Source organism: Canis aureus, chromosome 24, assembly GCF_053574225.1.
Source record: "Canis aureus isolate CA01 chromosome 24, VMU_Caureus_v.1.0, whole genome shotgun sequence".
Lineage (NCBI taxonomy): Eukaryota > Metazoa > Chordata > Mammalia > Carnivora > Canidae > Canis > Canis aureus.
The window spans coordinates 9077131-9095650 of NC_135634.1; the positions used below are offsets into that span (position 1 = coordinate 9077131).

At 37.3% G+C, this 18520-nt stretch overlaps 1 long non-coding RNA gene across 2 annotated transcripts in view; it reads right to left on the minus strand.

Moving 5' to 3' along the window:
- LOC144295726 (uncharacterized) overlaps positions 1 to 18520 on the minus strand; it is a 153535-nt gene that overhangs the window by 18334 nt on the left and 116681 nt on the right. The window contains exon 3 of one of the 2 annotated variants that reach the window (XR_013362810.1): positions 236 to 472. The exons of the other annotated variant lie outside the window; for it this stretch is intronic. This is a non-coding gene — a long non-coding RNA (uncharacterized LOC144295726). Of the gene's footprint in view, positions 1 to 235; positions 473 to 18520 lie in introns of those variants that run through there. 2 annotated transcript variants of the gene reach the window in all.

Here is an 18520-nt window from a genome sequence, read left to right on the forward strand (position 1 = left end):
ATTAAGTCACAAACAGAATGCTACAGACAGAAGGTAATTTACATTCCAGAATTTACTTTCTCATGTTAGGTAAGTTTCCACATCATCTATTTACCATTGTCCAGGTAATGAACCTAAAAGAAACTACTTCCTTCTCGTGACAAGCATATTAAACATCTCTATAGGAAAGAGCATAGCTTGAAAAAAAACAAATGAAATCAAGCATAGAAATCACAGAATTTAAAGTGACATATTTTATTATTATTTTTCAAAACAAATATACTTTAGCTAAGAGAAGACCACTCATATGTGACTGGAGAATGGCTCAGCACCTCCCCAGATGTCCCACCACCTCCGTCCTTTGAGACACCATCACCTTTGCCCACCCAGACTTAATCTCTTTCAGAAATCAAAGTTGTAGGCTTCATCCACCTCCTATAGTTTTTATCCTAATTGGATACGGTCCAACACATGGTTTTCCCTCCTTTGGCACCTATGTTGGAAGAGAAAAATCAGTATGTTTACATGCTCATATCCAGATTTTCTCAGGTATTACCCATACGCTGTTTAATGTCTTATTTTGGCCAAATCATCTCTCCCATGATGTACTGTTTTAGGCTTTGCACGTTTCTTAATCAAAGATGCAATGGGCTGGAAAAGGGGATTTTGAGTGGTCCTGCTTCAGAGTCTGTGGCCCTTTAGCTATGGTATTTACTAAAAGGCATAAGGTACCACAACGGCTGACAGAATTCTTTTGAATTGTTCAATATTTTAAGCAAAGATGGGATCAATGAAATAAATACAAGTCTTCAAAACATCTTTTTTTTTTTCTTCAAAACATCTTTAAGTCATTTGTACTCTTGAAACCCTTCTAAAGAGATGTAAATAAGCACCAATTAAATCAAATAACTGCAATTAGAGGCAAACCTTCTTTTTTGGGGGAAAACTTCCTCTCTATTTCTCTTAGAATTTCAGGGCTTTTCTGGGTCCATGCTCTATTTCTCTTTGGATTCCTAGGACGAAGCATAGTGCCTGGTGTATTTGTTGAATATTTCCTGGGTAAATGAATAAATATACCAGGCCAAGAAATGGCTAAGTGATTGACAAGATGAAAAGTGAGATTTTTTTTTTTACTGAGATAGCAAATATTTATATGGTGTAGGAAGACACCAGGTTGAGGGGTTGAGGGTAAAGAAGAAATGGGGATATTAGAACGGTAACAGATGAACAATTAATAAACAGGTCTGCTCTTCGAAGGCTCTTCCCCTCACGTGGAACCCATTAAAAATCCCAAACGGTCATCTAACAGAGATATCCAAACAGAAATGACATCAGGGACCAGCTATGGAACCAGGGTAGCTGGAAGATGATAGGACAGGAGACTAGAAAGGATTTAGATCTTCACATAGAGTCTGGAATACCATTAAAACTCTTTTAGCTTTTTTATTTCTGTAGGCAGTGGAAAGCCATCAATATTGTTTAGAGGATAATGGATATGCATTGCTCCACAACCCTTGAGGGTCAAGTGATACCAAACTTCTGTATTTCTTCAACTAAATCAGAGCCAGTACCAGCGTCTGTCTGTTCCTGCTCTTATGTCTGTCTCTAGTGTTCCTCCTCTTTCTCTGGATCATTTGAGAATCCCTTGAGGCTTTGACCACTCGAACAAGAGGATTGCCACACTTCTAGTTTCAGAGAACAGTTAAGTCCTCACCAATAAACCTTTTCTTTTTTTAAGTGCAATGAAATTCACAAGCATAAAACAAACCATTTTCAAGTGAACAAATCCCACTAAGTCTTCTGACCCTTCTGTTGTCCCACACACTGCTGTTGGGGTTGGAGCCCCTTTGGCTGTCTGATGCTGCTCTTCCATGTGGAGGTCAAGTCTCTCCTGCCCCCCTTTCTGCCTCAAATGGTGGGAAATTTGGAAGTGAAGTTCCCCACAGGGACTCCACCCCCTTTGCCTGATCTCAGATTACCCTTGCTCAGACTCTGAGGTTGAAGTGCCAGTGCTTGGCTATAGGGGGCCCAATTCTTCTGAGGACCTGTCTCACTGAGATGGATTCAAGCACCACCTTGGGCATCTACCTCTCCCAGAACCTGCAACTCTGTTGCCTTCCTGCCCCAAAGAATCAATCACACCGCTCTGCATTTATTTCCACCCCACCCTCCACTCAGACCAAAAGATTACTTCCATTCCTTTCTGACAGCTCATTAGGAAGAAGGTCCAGCCTTTAGGCCTCCATCCCCACCCCCCCAAAAACCCACCCTATTTTATTTTTAATCTTAGAAAGTACAAGTAGTGTTCTTGATAAATTTTAATTCTTCCTCCTCAGTTAATTCATCCTCCTCACCCCATAAATAAGACAGACAGCAAGACCTTGTTATATGAAAAACAGACACACATACAGAAGCCTCAGTTGTTCAGGTCTTTGATGAAATTTTGCTCTATTAGTTTTATGTAAAACTTCAGACCATTTCTGGAGGACACTTGATAGGGAAAGAATATAGAGAACACAGGTGTTTGAAAGGGATACTGGAAGCTTCATTAGAGGAAGGAGCACATAATGGGAAGATGGTGACCTCAACATGCCGTGGAGTAGGTAGAGAGTGTGTGCAATTGGCAGGTCCCCTACATGGAAAGTTGACATTCTGTTAAATGCCTGGGGTAAAATAATGGAGGACACAGCCCTCAGCATATTTTATACATTCCATAAATGCAAAATAAATAAATTCTATGGGAAGACAAAAGGAGCCTCAGTGGTTTATTCCAGGACACTATCCAAGCATCTCTCTCTTTTTTTTTTTTTTTTTTTTGTATTTTTGATTGGAAGCTTCTTAGCTTTTCTCCTGAAAACAAAAATTTAAGTGTTCAGTTTTTTTTATTTTGCAGATGACATTTCATATTACATTTTCTAATTCACCTGAATATACATTCTGTCCCAGGAACTGTCAACCTGAATCTAGAGGCTGACATCAATTTCTTGTTATAGGGACACTGAAATGTCTGTGAAGTCTTTCCTGCATATGGGACCATTAGGACAGTTTCCATTCCACCATCAAACATTACTCTTTTAATTATTCAAAACTTAGCACTGTACCAATAAGCAAACAGAAAAAAAAATTAGATTTGGAACTTTCAAGAGACACCTCATATAGTCATGGAGAAAATGTTCCCTTCCCAGGGGGATAGATTAGTAGGTATCTGGCAAGCAAGTACCTTCTGAGTCTGCCTTGGGAACTAGCCCAGAAGAGACTTGAAGGCATTCTTTAAATTCAATACCTGTTTGTTCAGGTGTGTCCTCTTTAGCCATGTGCATCCCACTTGGCCTTAATGATCTTTTCTAATAACTAAAAGAGCAACAAATCAGCCCTTTGTCTCCACTCAGTAAAGGCTGAGCTCTACTCTTCCTCCCTAACATTCTTTTATGTTTGTTATCTTGCAACATTGTTTCAGTGTTAGGACATTTTGAATGGGGTCAAAGGTGGAGAAAGAATCCACATCTTAAAGAACCTTTTGTGTAAATGGGTAGAAACCTAGAATAAATTAGTGCATTCTATTATTCTTATCTTTTGTTCTTTACCCTGGGGCATAATATCTTTTATCTAAATGCTACATAGCCAGGTCTCAGTTCCATTAAAATCACTTGATCACCTTGAATAGTGATATTTCTTTTGCTAATTTCTTATTGTATCCTAAATAGATTATGCGTACTTACATGCACTATATACAAAATTCCTTTTATTTCCAGTGAGGACAGGCAGACAGTAAGACCTTTCTTGGACATGTTGAATTATAAGCAGATTTTAGTATATTTGATAGTCTGCAACATCTAAATTTTGATAAATCAATGAGAACTAAAAAACAAACAAAAAAGCCAAAAAAAAAAAATCCTAAAACATCCCTTTTATTTCTCTAAAAAAGAAATAAAAGAAAGAGCTTGACTTTGGATATCAGAAAGCCAAATACTGATTCCTTCTTTTACTCTGTATTTCTACTGCAACCAACCTAACCTTATAGAAATAAATATGCTTGCAGAATAGAGATAGGCTGAACATCAGGAAATGCAAAAGAAAGAAAAAAAACACCTTAATAAAGATGCTCCTTGTTACATATGCATGGTGACTTGCAGATTGCCTCTTTCCACTTGCCTACTTCCACATTTATTATCTACCAAATGCTAGGCATTGAGCTTTGTGACAGGGACACAAAATAATGGTTTATGTCCTCATTGGGTCACAGCCTAACCCTGTACTAATCCAATACTGTAGCCACTAGTCCCATGTGGCTATTGAAACTTGAGTTGTGCTGTATGAAAGATGCATCAGATTTCAAAGATTTAGCACACAAAAAAAGAATAAAAAGTACTTCAATAGTAATTTTTACATTGATTACATGTCAAAATGGTAACATATTGGATATGTTGGATTAAATAGAAAATATTAAATCAACTTGCCAGTTTTTTTTTTCTTCTTTATTGTGGCTATTAAAAATTTTAAACTTACATATGTGGTTTGGGTAATATGGTAAGAGTTGTAGTGATAGAGGTAGCCACAGGGAGCCACATGTAACTTAGAGAGGGGCGATGAGGACAAAGAAAGCATTCCAGTTAAGGGAGTGTGTATTATATGTATAGCTCAGTATGTGGCACATAAGAAGTGCTCAATATCTGAAGGCTTTTACAGACATTGAGAGGAGACGTGGCATGGAGAATGGTAGGAACTGGAAGTAACTGGAATAAAAAAATTAGGGAGCAAGAAGTGACAAAAGAAGAGACTGGAGAGATGGAGGAAACAGACCTTTGCCAACAGGGAGTTTAGTTTTTTATCCTGTAGCTGGTTGATACGTGAAGGGTTAAGAGGGTGACTGAGATTTTCACACCAGGGAACACAGCTGATAAAGGATAAATTAAGGGAGACAAAAATGCAGGCAGGGATGAGTTAAAAACTCACAAAAGGTCAGATACGAAATGATGAGGACCTAAACCAGCTTAGTGATGGTAGGGGGTGCAGAGTCCGTTAATATTTGGGAGGTAATGGGAAGCCATTGGTTAGATTTGGTGGGGGAGGGAGAGAGATGATTCAAGGACTACTCCATTTCAAGTTTGGATGATTAGGTGCATAGTGATGCCACCAACTGAGAGAGAGGGCAAGGAGATATGCCAGGGTGGATGGGAAGCTGGGCTCATTTTTGAGTACTTTGGCTTTGAGACAATAGGACTATGAGGATCCATGTCTTTCAGGCAATTGGATAAACAGGATTAGAACTGTGTAGACATCTATCCTGGGGCTCTAGGTTGGGGATTCTTTTGTGACAAAGAATAGGACAGGATCAGATCCAACTTACCACTTACAAGAGCAGAGTAAGAATTCATGTACATTATTTTACATCATAAAACAATTCTCTAGATGTCTTCATACCGGAAGGACTCTCACAGTTTACTAATACATGAAACCCTGAAAACTGCTGCCATAGGAAAACAGGGGCCCAGAGAGGGTTTTTCCGTTTATTTATTTTTAATAATGTTAGTAGGAGTATGCTCATGGGCATAAGGGAAGAAATAGAAAATGACATGCAGAAGATTCAGAAGGGCAAGAGGATGACTGGGGAACCAAGTCCTGATTGATTTTGGAGGATGAGATCAAGGCCTAGAATATGAGAATGGGCACTTCATGCTCTGAAATTAGAGAAAATAAGGTAAGCAGTGCTGTGCTCCCCACTAGGATATGAAAAATGTCATAGCTATAGGCATCAGAGAAATTTTTAAAATTTTGGGAGAGTTATGAGTGCATAATAAGCTGTAATAATTAATTTAGACAATACATTCTGTTGGTGAGATTATGGCAAAATAGGACTGTCATACGTTACTAGAAGGAATATAAATTGATACATATCCCAAAGGAGGTTAATATGGCAGCTTCTAGCCAAACTATAATTACATGTAATTCCACTTTTGGAAATTGGTTCTACAGATACACTGGCTCATATTTGTTTATTCACTGGAGCAGTATTTATCATAGCAAAGTGCTGGAAGCAACATAAATACCCATCAATGGGGTAGTACGTAAGCAAATAATAGTACATATACCAGTGGAATATTCTTTAAGCAACCACAAAGACCTCTCCCCATACTGATTTGAAAAAATTTCCAAGATATATGAAGTGTTAGAAAGCAGGTCAGGAAGCCAGCTTCATAAAATCTACCTTTTGTGTTAAAGAGAGGTACAATAATCTATATTTATATTTACTTGTATATGTATAAAGAAATCAGTAATTGTGGTAATGTAAAGAGGGTAAGGACTGGATAGATAGGATAATACAGGGAAAGAAGGGAGGCTTTGCACTGTATAGTTTTTACATCTGTGTTTTATATAATGGATATGTTTTATATTAAATAACTCACAGAAAACATAAGCACTAAAACAAAAAATCAAGCATATTTGTGATAGGGAGCTATCAAAATGTAAGGTCACTTACGACTCCTTGTCATATATTGACTAGCTTCAACCAATTGCTGTTAGCAGACCATGGCCTGTTCTTTCCCACATGAAACCTGTAATGCTTCTCCCCAAATATTTGCCTGAAGTTGTTCCATATTCTTTTCTTATCCTTTATTACTATCTCAAAGAAAATATGAGTATTATTTTCACCCAGAGAGTTTAAAGAGAATACAGCTTAAAAAAATAAAATGTTCTGAACCCGTGTCCCAAATGATCCTCATGAGAAGTAAAAACAGAGACATACAAAGGTACTTATGTGGTAGCCACGCAATCTCTCTAGGGAACAAGAATTTCAGAAGCAGATATACAAAAGCTTGATGAAGAAATAACACTAATGAGGCACAAATCTGTGCATTTGGGCAGGAAGGCTAGAAGTCCAGGATGAACCACAATTAAGGACCCAAAGGAACAATTTGTTTGTTGAGCTAAGGATGTTTGCTCCAAGGTACATCCTCGGCCAGCATCTGGAATGCTGCTTGCACTCATAAATACCCACTGAATGAAGGAGGAATGGATTCAGGACTGTGGTCAAAGTACTGAATTCTTCACAAGCACTTTGTGTCTGTCCTCTCAATCAGTGAGCCTTATTTTTAAATTATAACAAACATGAGTTTAAGGGAATAAAAACCCAGTGTAAGTAAGAGAGAATAAGAGAACACTCAGACACTCTGGGTTCAAATCTTCAGACTCAGATAAATCATAAATGAGCTTTCTGAAAAATCTGTCAGTGTGATCACAACTGACAGATTTTTAGTCTTGGAGAAAGAACAGCGAAGGTGAGAAGTAGTCAACCCCAAAGAAAGAGGAAGAAAAGTATAGTTTAGAAGCTGTAAGACTATAACATGGACTTTCTTTTATGTCCAAATTACAGAGCAAATTATAAAACAAGTAGTTTTTAAGTGCTTAAAAAGAAATTAGTAATCATTTAGGAACCAATAGTTATTTACTACATTGATCTATTCTCATATCACTGGATTAAAAACTTAAGAAAATGTAGTAATGGAGTTCACAAAAAAGTACATTAAACTTTCATTGATAACCTAGAAATACGCCAGCCTGGTACCATACTTAAGGGGCTGCTGAAACTACAAATGAATATCTATTATGTGCCATGCACATAGAAGGTTCTCAGTAAATATTTATTGGTTTAATGAATGATTAGCCGTTACCAGTTTTCCCAGGCAGTTAATTCTCTATTTTTTATGTGTTTGTCACTCCCATTAGAATATCATAAAATCCTTCAGCTAGAGCCTTACTCATCTTTTGTCCTCAGGGCCCAACATTGTGCCTAAAACAGCATGGTGCTCAGTTAGCGTTTCTGAATTTAAAAAACAAACAAACCCAAACACAGAATAGAAATACCCAAAGCTCAGAAGGTCGGGAATGAAAGTACTCAACTTTTTTTTTTTTTTTAAAGGATTTATTTATTTATTTATTTGAGATTGAGAGATTGCAGGGGGAGGGTAGATAACAGGAAGAAAAAATCCCAAGCCAACTCCCCATTGAGCATGGAGCCCAATATGAAGCTTGATTCCAGGACTCCAAGATCATGACCTGAGTCAAAATCAAGGAGTCAGACACTTAACCAACTGAGCTACCCAGGTGCCCCAGTACTAAATAAACTCTTTTTCTAAACAATAACATGATAGGACTACCTTTCAAAAAGAAATATAATCTTGAGCTGGATGAATAAAGAGCCCACCTGTCATTCTGCCAGGGCTCAGACCACATCAGGAGGTGTTGCTGCATATTTTAAAGGGGACCTTGATGAACTGAGTCCCAGGATATTGAAAAGTATGAGAATAAGCTCCAATGGAGAATAATTTGATTTTGGGAGATATTGAGGTTAAGAAGAGAAACTTAGAGAACCATGGGCATTTTCTTTAAGTATGAGCAAAGTGTTGTCACAATGAAGAAAGACTGGACTTATTTCATGTGTCTTCACAGCACAGAATGAGGTAGATGGTATAGGTGGTTGCATTTGTTTAAAATAGGAGGTAAAAGTTCTAGCAATTAGAGTTGCTCACTAATGGAACAGACTGATCTCAAAGTAGGAAACTCTTTTTCTCTGAAAATTTCCAAAAGAGTTAAAAGAATCCCATAACAATCCAACAGATGTATTGAAGGTATTATGGAGGGTATTCTTGAATTGGAAGAAAAAATAATTAAGGCCACCACCCACCTTCCTTCTAATGTATGGCTTTTATTGCATTATTCCTTCAAATGCATGATTTTATTATTGTCTTCAGTTTATATATTCCATTTTTCTGTATAATTTCCATTACAGGCACCATGTTTTCTATCTTAAAATTTCTTCTTTTACTTTGGTTAAGCTGTTTTTTTTTTTTTTTTTTTAAGATTTTATTTATTTACTCATGAGAGACACAGGGAGAGAGAGGCAGAGACATAGGTAAAGGGAGAAGCAGGTTCCCTGAGGGGAGTATGGAGGTGGGACTCAATCCCAGGACCCCAGGATCATGACCTGAGCCAAAGGCAGATGCTCAACCACTGAGCAACCCAGGTGCCCCTGGTTAAGCTGTTTGACTCTAATTCTATACTATGCTTAACTATCAATAAACACATTAATGTTCAATTATTCTTTTTCATCAATAGATACTGGTTTGTTTGAATTTAAGCACTTCCCTATTTTTACTATGTAAGCAAAGAGATTATCTTCTTTCCACAAAAATATGCCATTGAATTGCCATTCTGTACCATACATCCGTTTTCCTCTTCAAAAACTCACAACCTATTGACTTCTAGCTACACTCTAAACACATCTCACATCTTCAAAATATTCCCAATAACTATGCATACAGATACCTCCACAGTACGTCATTAAGAACATAAATATAGGGATGTCTGGGTGGCTCAGTGGTTGAGCATCTGCCTTTGGCTCAGGGCGTGATTCTGGGTCTGGGGATCAAGTCCCACATTGGGCTCCCTGCAAGGAGCCTGTTTCTCCCTCTCTCTGTGTCTCTGCCTCTCTCTCTGTGTCTCTCATGAATAAATAAATGAAATCTTAGAAAAAAAGAACATAAATATATTTGAGTAAACCAACTCAAAATGTAATTGGTTAACTATTGTATCTTTATCTGTGATTGTTACTGTCTTTACTAGAAATTACTATGTCTAAAAGAGCAACTTTTCTTTGTGGAGTTGTTTCCAAATGTTGCTGAATTCTTGATATTTTCCTTATGATATCCATTTGAGAAAAGAGAAATAAATGGAAGTATCATTTTTTGAAGAAAATAGATGGAGGATAGAGAAGTAGTGAGTATATATCAGTGACTAACTAGATTATAAGGAAGAATGAAATTATTCAATAACACAGAAACAAGTAAATAATTACATCAAAATATGCAAAAGTGGGCAGCCCAGGTGGCTCAGTGGTTTAGCGCTGCCTTCAGTCCAGGGCCTGATCCTGGGGACCAGGAATCGAGTCCCATGTCCAGCTCCCTGCGTGGACCCTGCTTCTCCCTCTGCCTGTGTCTCTGCCTGTGTGTGTGTGTGTGTGTGTGTGTGTGTGTGTGTATGTGTGTCTCATGAATAAATAAATAAAATCTTTTTTAAAAAAAGAATATGCAATAGTAAATTTAAGGATCAGGATATTTGAGATTCTATTTTAGGAACATAATTTTTAAGTTCTTAAAGTTTTAATAGAGCTGCTTCCTGTATGGTCCCATGACACATTGACCTCTACTGGAGTAATGCTTATAGAGTTGTGATTACTACTAGGGACTATCTTCTTGTCCCTATTTTGCAATTTCAGTCTCTGCCTTGTATAGGGCTTGGAACATCAGAGATTCTAAATGTTTGTTGAATGAATACATAAATGTAGCTGGATCTAGAAATAGGTCAGTGGCATAATTGAAAGGTTAAAACATCAGTGATAGATACTCCTGATAGTTAAATTATATCAGAGAGGTTAAAAGATTCATATTGGTATTGAACATTCAATTTTACTGATATGAAACTTCATATCAGTAAAGACATGAAGAAATTAATCCCAAGGAAACAAAATGGCTTCCAGGGAACAGAGGAACAGGTCACTTAATACCCAGTATAAATTAATAAGGTGAAAATAGTGTGTCTATGGAAATCAGGTGGGCATTTGTACCTGTACTAATGGAAACAAAGTTACCACCCGCTACATTTGGAAAGGTATCTTCTGTGTACAGGCTCTTTAGAGATGAAGAATTCATGAGGTTACCACACCCAATCTCCACAAAGCTCCAAATAAAGAAAACTGCAGACCACAGCATCTGTATCGTAACCTATATCATAGTCATATGATGGCATTTTGAGGCAGCCCAGGATCCTGTTGTTTGGTTTGGATGTCAGTTCAACACTTTACTGGGACAGACTCCAAAAAAGTAGCTCAGTTACATCTTCTGCTCGGCAAGGACCTTGAAGGTTCACCTGTCCCCCACCCTCTCAGGACTGATAGACTTCTACCTCAAGGTTTCCATAAACTTCCAGAATCACTTGTCAGGGTTATCCCATCACACTCCCCTTTCATTAGGTTCTTTATTTTCCATCAGAATGCCTTCCTAAGATTAGGTTTATCCCATAATGCATTTCAAAGCATTTTAGAATGGGGAAATACAAATATGCAGTTCCATTTTTTTTAAATGAAAGAAGCTGTAGTCATGGTTCAGAACTCAGTACAATCCTTAGTGCTAGCAATAGGGAGTTGGCAGTGGCACTGGTGGCATTGTCGGGGGGGGGGGGTGTCCAGAGTGCCCTACATGTAAATCACACATTATGCAACTCCCAGGGTAAGCTGGCATTGATGACAGTGTGATTATGCGCTGGTATGGGGCTCTGGGCGGGGGAGCTCAAGGTACGTGTTATCTCCACTAATTTCACAAAGATATTTAATCAGGAAAAATTGTAAATTACTCAATGTTAGTCCTCAGTTTGGCTAAAAGCCCATTATATTCCTTAGGTTTCCTGGCCTTTAAGCAGATAACAAGTAGATGTAGCAAAGCATTAGAGGCATTGGAAGGTACAGGTGAAACCTGGCCCTGGGGACAGAGTCCCATGCCAGGTTTTCTAAAAGGAAAAATGACTCTGTTAGAACAGAATGTTTCGGGTGAAATTTGACTTAACTAGGATTTCTAGTTTTATCCTTCCAGTAAGTGGTCAGATTCATCTTCATCAAAGTAACCTACAAAGTAAGTTACAAATAATCAAAAATTTGGCAGTGGTCTTGACTAAGGAATAGATAAGGGCAAAAGAAGCTTTGTTAAGAAAGAAACACAAAACAGCCATTATTAAGAAAAAGAATGCAAGGTTTTGAGGCTATTTGCTAAAAGCAACATTTTCACTTATTAAACAAACACTTTACTTTAGGGTCCTATGTGTCGACTTTTAGAAAATACCTATGGTCACTTTGGGAAGCATTCTTAACAAAAGAAGCAATGAAGGTTGTTTTATAACAAAATTGCTATAAAAATTTTTTATGCAGTGTTATGCAACACTGAGTTAATATTTTTATAAAAACCCTTTTGTCAAGGTCCTAAGTACTTGGCATCTCACATTACAGTTCCTAACAATCACAGAATCTTACACTTATGAGGTGACACAACTGGGCAAATTGAGACCTGGGCGATTCATGACTGTAGATAGGGGTCCTGATAAGTGCTCATACCAAACATGGTCTTAGGCAGAGTCCCATTAGAACATTCCCACAGACATAAAAGGATTACTGCAAGAAAATGGTCTCTGAAAATGAAGCCACGAAGTAAACACTAGGGTGAAACTACAAGATACTGTTGAGGAACAGTGGGTGGTCTTGACAAGCTGGGAGTTTGAGGAGCTCTAAGACCAGTGTGGAGACAGGAAATAAGGGCTTATGACAAGATGTATTCTTGTGGATACATACATATGTCACAAACCTACTACAATGCCTCATAGGAATGAAGCACACCAACGTCAGGAATCCATTGCTAACTTTTGGGAGGGACAGATGGGGAAAGGATGGAGAAGGATGTCTCAGTGCACAGATGGTACCCAACTTATGATGATTCAACTTAAGAATTTTTTTACCTTATGATGGTGCAAAGGTGACAGGCATTCGATAGAAACCATGCATTGAAATTCTAATTTGGATAGGAGGTGCAATATTCTCTGATGATGCTAGGCAGCAGCCACAGCTTCCAGTCAGCCAGGCACTTGCAAATATAGCCAATATAACTACAACCATTCTGTTTATCACTCTCAATACAGTAGTCAATCAATTATATGAGATATTCAACACTCTTATAAAACAAGAGTTGTGTTAGATGATTCTGTCCAACCATAGGCCAAGGTAAAGTGTTCTGAGCATGTTTTAAGGTAGCTAGGTTAAGATTTGATGTTCAGTAATGTATCAAATGCATGTTTGACTTATGATATTTTCAACTTATAACAGGTTTATCGGGATGTAACTGCATTGTAAGTCTAGGAAGATTTATATATGAAAGGTTTAATTTCTTAAAATATTATTACTTGTTTTGAAAGTGGATGCATAGGTATCTATGATATTATTTTTTATTCTTTTTTTGACAAAGTGCTTCATAATTATTTTTTAATTTAAGAGAAAAAAAAACCTGAACGCTATATAAACCACAAATAAATCAAAGAAAATATATGTTACGAGTTAAAGAGAAAGGCACATCCATTCTTGGGAGAACCAAAGAAGTTGGTATCCTGATCTGATGACAATGAAGATCTTGGAAGTCTGTGTAGAAGCTGATAGGTTTTTTTTTGTTTTTTTTTTTTTTCTTAACCAATGTTCACTTTATAAGGTTGGAGTGCTGTTTAAATAGATGGAAGAATTCTTTAAAAATCAGAAAAAAAAATCTCTACAGGAGGCCCAGCATTGCCAGCTATCCTCAAGTATGAAACAACAGAAGAATAAGGAGGAGCCTTTGAGAAGATCACCATGGGAAGAGCTCAGAGTGCTGTTTTTATGGTTGTCTTTTAGTTTTTGCTTTTAAAGAGTCCTTACCCAGTATCTGCACTATGTAACATTATTTGACCAAAGTACACCCACCGACCCACCCACCCACCCCCACACACACACACACACACACACACACACCACGTCTAAATGAGATATACTATCCCTAAAAATAAATAGGATTCTAAAATTCCTATCAAATTGTACTTTCTATTTTACGTCAACTTAATCTTCTAAGGAAATTTCTAGGAAGCACTTTGCAGACCAAATGAGAGTTCCAAAATAAATTTTATGATGTTCTAAAAAGGGGCAGGATCTATTAAAGACAATACTTCAGTGTCTCAATGTTATAAAATCTGTCTCTTATTTAAGTTATAACATACCTAGAAGTAAAAAAGAAGCCAAATTTTTAAAAAATGAGATTACCCATACCAGGGATTAAGATCCAACAAGTGGGAAATACCTAGTCAGTTTTATAAGGATTAGAAATGCTGGTTCTTTCACTTTCTATTATATTTCTGGTGAATTCCTGACATACTTTATTTGTATTTTTCCTTCAGTTCTCTCACTTTGGGATAAAGTTATATTCCTGAACACTTCTCTCCCTTCCTCTTACCTATTTACTTTCTCTTACCCAAGACGTTGTTCTGCCATAGGCAATCTTTGGATTTTCCCATGTGATGACCTCCTACTAATCATTACACATCCAAACAATGTACAAATCACCAGGCAAGGTAAATCAGATTGTCCTTGTTTTCCATGATGGTTCTAAAGCTCTGAGAGGTGAAGTCACTTATCCAAGGCCAGACAGGCAGTAAGTGATAGATACAAGTTTCAAACCCAAATCTTTCTTTCTTTTTTTAAAAAAGATTTATTTATTTTGGAGAGGGGGAAGGTGGGGCAGAGGGAGAGAGAGAGAGAGAGAATCTAAAGAAGACTCTCTATTAAGCATGGAACCTAATGCAGGGCTCAGTCTCATGACCCTGAGATCATGCCCTGAGCCAAAACCAAGAGTCAGACGCTCAACCGAATGAGCTGCCCAGGCACCACACAAACCCAAATCTTTCTGATTTCAAAGCACATATGCTCTCTATTCCACTATGACTTCACAAATTCAGTACCTATTATGTGTCAAGTAATATGCTAAGTGCTTGCACATAAACTACAATAATAGAAATGATCCTTATCATCACATAAGCAACAGTCTCCTCTCTGACCAGTCTCAAGAATCTAGATAGATGTTCAATGGCTCTGTAGTTACCTGTGCCAGAAAGCAGACATCAGTGACACCAGCTGGCACTTTTTGTTTGCTTGTTTTTTAAATTCCTAAGATTTTTCAGCATTAAATTTCCCTGAGGACCATTAAAGAATTCAGGAAAATTTTAGTTTAGGGCTACTTCCTCCTTTCACAGACCTCACATGATGTACATGGCCCTGTCTTGACAATTTCCCCCTGACCTTCTTGTGTAGCCATAAGAGATGCCAAATTTCACCAGATTGTATTTTGTATTCTAAAGTGATATGGACTAGGGGTTCTTCCTCTGACTGCCCTCTGTCTGAGTTGTTGGATATGGGGCATTTCCCCCATAGGGCAGATTACCCAGTTAATGAGGATCAGGACAAGAACCCTGTCATAGCTAGTCTTTTCTCCGATGTCCATGGCCTCTAGAAACCATAGAAATAGTGCTGAATGCCTGAGCCCCTTGATTATTTTGCTGTTAAATAACTGGTGTGGCTTTTGTGCTGAATTTCTCTTTCTGAAAAGCTCAGGAAAAGTCAAAGGAAATCCCCAATATATACAGATACTTTCACCACAGTATTGTTAGAGAGAAACAAATGTCCAAGAGTAGGTAATTGGTTAAGGATATCAACTCACCTAGAATACTATCATCACACCATTAACCATTATGGTTATAAAGACAAGGTAGTAACATAAATATAAATACAATATAGTGTTAAGATAACAATTATATATATATAGGACTTAAAAACATTTTCTTAATGAAAAAAATTGAAAATATTCACAGATTTGTGTTGAGGATTTTAGGTGATTTGTTTTTCTTTTTTCTATTAGTACAAATAACATAGTAAAAGAAAGGCTTGTAGCTATTCTTTTAGCATGGACAATTGTGACACATTTTTATGATTAGTAGCCATATAACTTCAAGTATAGACTGAGTGTAAAGGGCTCAACAAATCCAAGGTTGAATCTGTGTGCATGGTATGATCTTATTATTCAAACTCTCAGTGTCTCAATTCCTCATATATAGAATGGAGAAAATAAAGATATCTCTATCACAGAGTCTTTAAGATGATTAGATGAGCAAATGCTTCAAAAAAGACCAAAGCTATGCCTGGCACATGGAAGGAACTTGGTAAGAGTTAGCTATGATCCTTGTGTCAATATTCCATTTTTTTTGAAGATGATTAGTTTTTATTCTGGGCAACTAAAGATTGCCCTTCTAGGTATACCACACAAGCATAAGCCAGAGAAGAGATTTCTTTTCCAAGAAAATACTGCATTTGTCATTCATAAAGGTATCCCAAACACTCCCCACCTTAAATAATCACAACAGTTTTGTCTTTCTCTAGAAATCATGGACTCTATCACAACCTTCCCATGTTCCATCCTTTAACATCAGAACTTCTCTCTTGCAGATGATATTTTGAGCAATGGTAATGCTGAATATAGGTTTCTTTAGCAAATTCCCCACATCACACTTTTTTTTCTAACAGTAGTATTTTTATTACTATATTGCTCCATGCCACTACAATCTTATGGGCAAGGCTTCTCTTTTTTTAATATTTTAATTTTTTAAAGTTTTTAATTTTAATTCCAGTATGGTTAACTTACAGTGTTATAATAGTTTCAGGTGTACAAATAGTGATCCAACAATCCTATACAGTACTCAGGGCTCATCATGATAAACCCAGTCTTTAATCCCCATCACCTATGTCAATATTCCATTTACAGACCAGGTTGGAATCATTCATTCACTTGTCCACTTCGCTCATTAAACACACATTTGCTGAGTCCTGCCTAGTGCCAGGGAGTATTATAGATATTTTTATTTATTTTTTATAGGTATTTTTAATAAAAATAAATAAATTAGGTGGTTTTTATCCTCAAGAAACTCATTATCTAATGGGTGAGAGAAATGACTAGAACATCATAACCAAGGTTTGCAAAGGGCTCTAAAGAGTACTTAGAAAGGGACCCAACTCAGCATGAATGTGAATGCAGCTTTCCAGAAGTGTTTAATGTTTACTGAGTTTTGAAAGGGGCTGAAAATTATAGGACAAACAAGGCATTGATAGAGCAGGGAAGGATGAAGTCTCTTTCAGCAAGTGGGGACAGCATGGAGGTGAGGGAAGGTGCATGAATGGCGTAGGAGGTGTAGTTGGTAAAGAAAACAGTGTGCAGGTTTCAGTAACTGCTTGGAATTCAGTATACCTGGCTTATAGGAATGAGTCTGGGAAGCCAGCAGTTACCTTGATGGGCACCTGCCTCAATTACATCAGGACTCCATGGGGCAACCTTATCATCTGAGCCATGAGTTTCAAGTGATAAGGCTTTATGAGACAAAACTACTATCTGTGTCTGTGCATGTCCATGTGTAATCTCTGAGAAATGTAGCCCTACGATGTACTTGAATAAAGTCTCTGAATAACACAGTATAACATGTTAAAATATAAAAAGACATGTCCGGAACAATTGTCTTTCCAGCCATCAGGACTTTGCTAAACAAAAACACATCTCTGTGTGTTACAATGAATTATAATAAATCCGTCAGTGTTTCATAATTGTCTTTTTAAAAAAATATTTTACTTATTTATCCACATGAGAGAGATACCCATTTGAGAGAGAAAGTGTGCACACGTGAGCGTGATTGTAAGCAGGGGGAGGAGCAGAGGGAGAGGGACAAGCAGACTCTGCACCCAGCTTGGAGCTCAATGTGGGGCTCTACTACACAACCCTGAGATCATGATCTGAGCCAAAATCAAGAGTCCAATGCTCAACCAACTGAGCCACCCAGGCACCCCTCATCATTTTCAATATAAGAAAAAATGTGATTCTTTCTTTCTCTGTGAAAGTAACATTTTGCTAACATATTTGGCTACTTTACTAGATAAGAGATCACGTGCAGCAATGTACCACAGCAACAAGATGAAGAGAAAAGAATTAGATGCTGCTATTTAATATTTTTATAACTTTAGTTTTTCTTGAAAATAATTCAAAACATACAATATAATTAATCAAATCCGGGACTGGAAAATTCCATTTCTTGGTGGTATGGGAAAGTCTATGACTTGTAGAAAAGAAGCCAGGGGTACATTGTACTAACTGCTTACATCACTCCCTAGCTAGATGCCTGGATTTTCCCAACTTCTCAGCTTTCATGTTTTATAAGCCAATAGAGTTTTCTCCCATCAGAATGGAATATTTGGACACATAAATACCATCTTTTATATTTGATGCATAAATCATAACTACATTGTTATGTATCAGGGGGTAGACACATCAACTTGATTCTAAAATATCTCAAGAATAGGCATTAAAATTATTCTTTACCATCCATTATAAGCCACTACATTATGAGTTGCTAAGCTAGATATATAATCTATATGAATAGTAGTTGCATGAAAACCTACATTTTCTAGTATTGATAGCCATTTGGATCTTGGCTTATAGAAACAATTTTATAAAAAGGTCAGAACCTTTTTTTTTTTTTTTTTTTTTTTTTAAATTTTTTTTTTAAATTTTTTTAAAAGTTTTTATTTATTTATGATAGTCACAGAGAGAGAGAGAGAGAGAGAGAGAGAGACAGAGACAGAGACACAGGCAGAGGGAGAAGCAGGCTCCATGCACCGGGAGCCTGATGTGGGATTCGATCCCGGGTCTCCAGGATCGTGCCCTGGGCCAAAGGCAGGCGCCAAACCGCTGCGCCACCCAGGGATCCCAAAAGGTCAGAACCTTAAGGAAGAGAGAGAGTAAGCTGATTTTTTTTCCTTTCATAATCTGTAAACATAATATTCAAATTGTCATCATGAATGTACACATATATCTGCATGGCTGTAAATCTGTCAAAT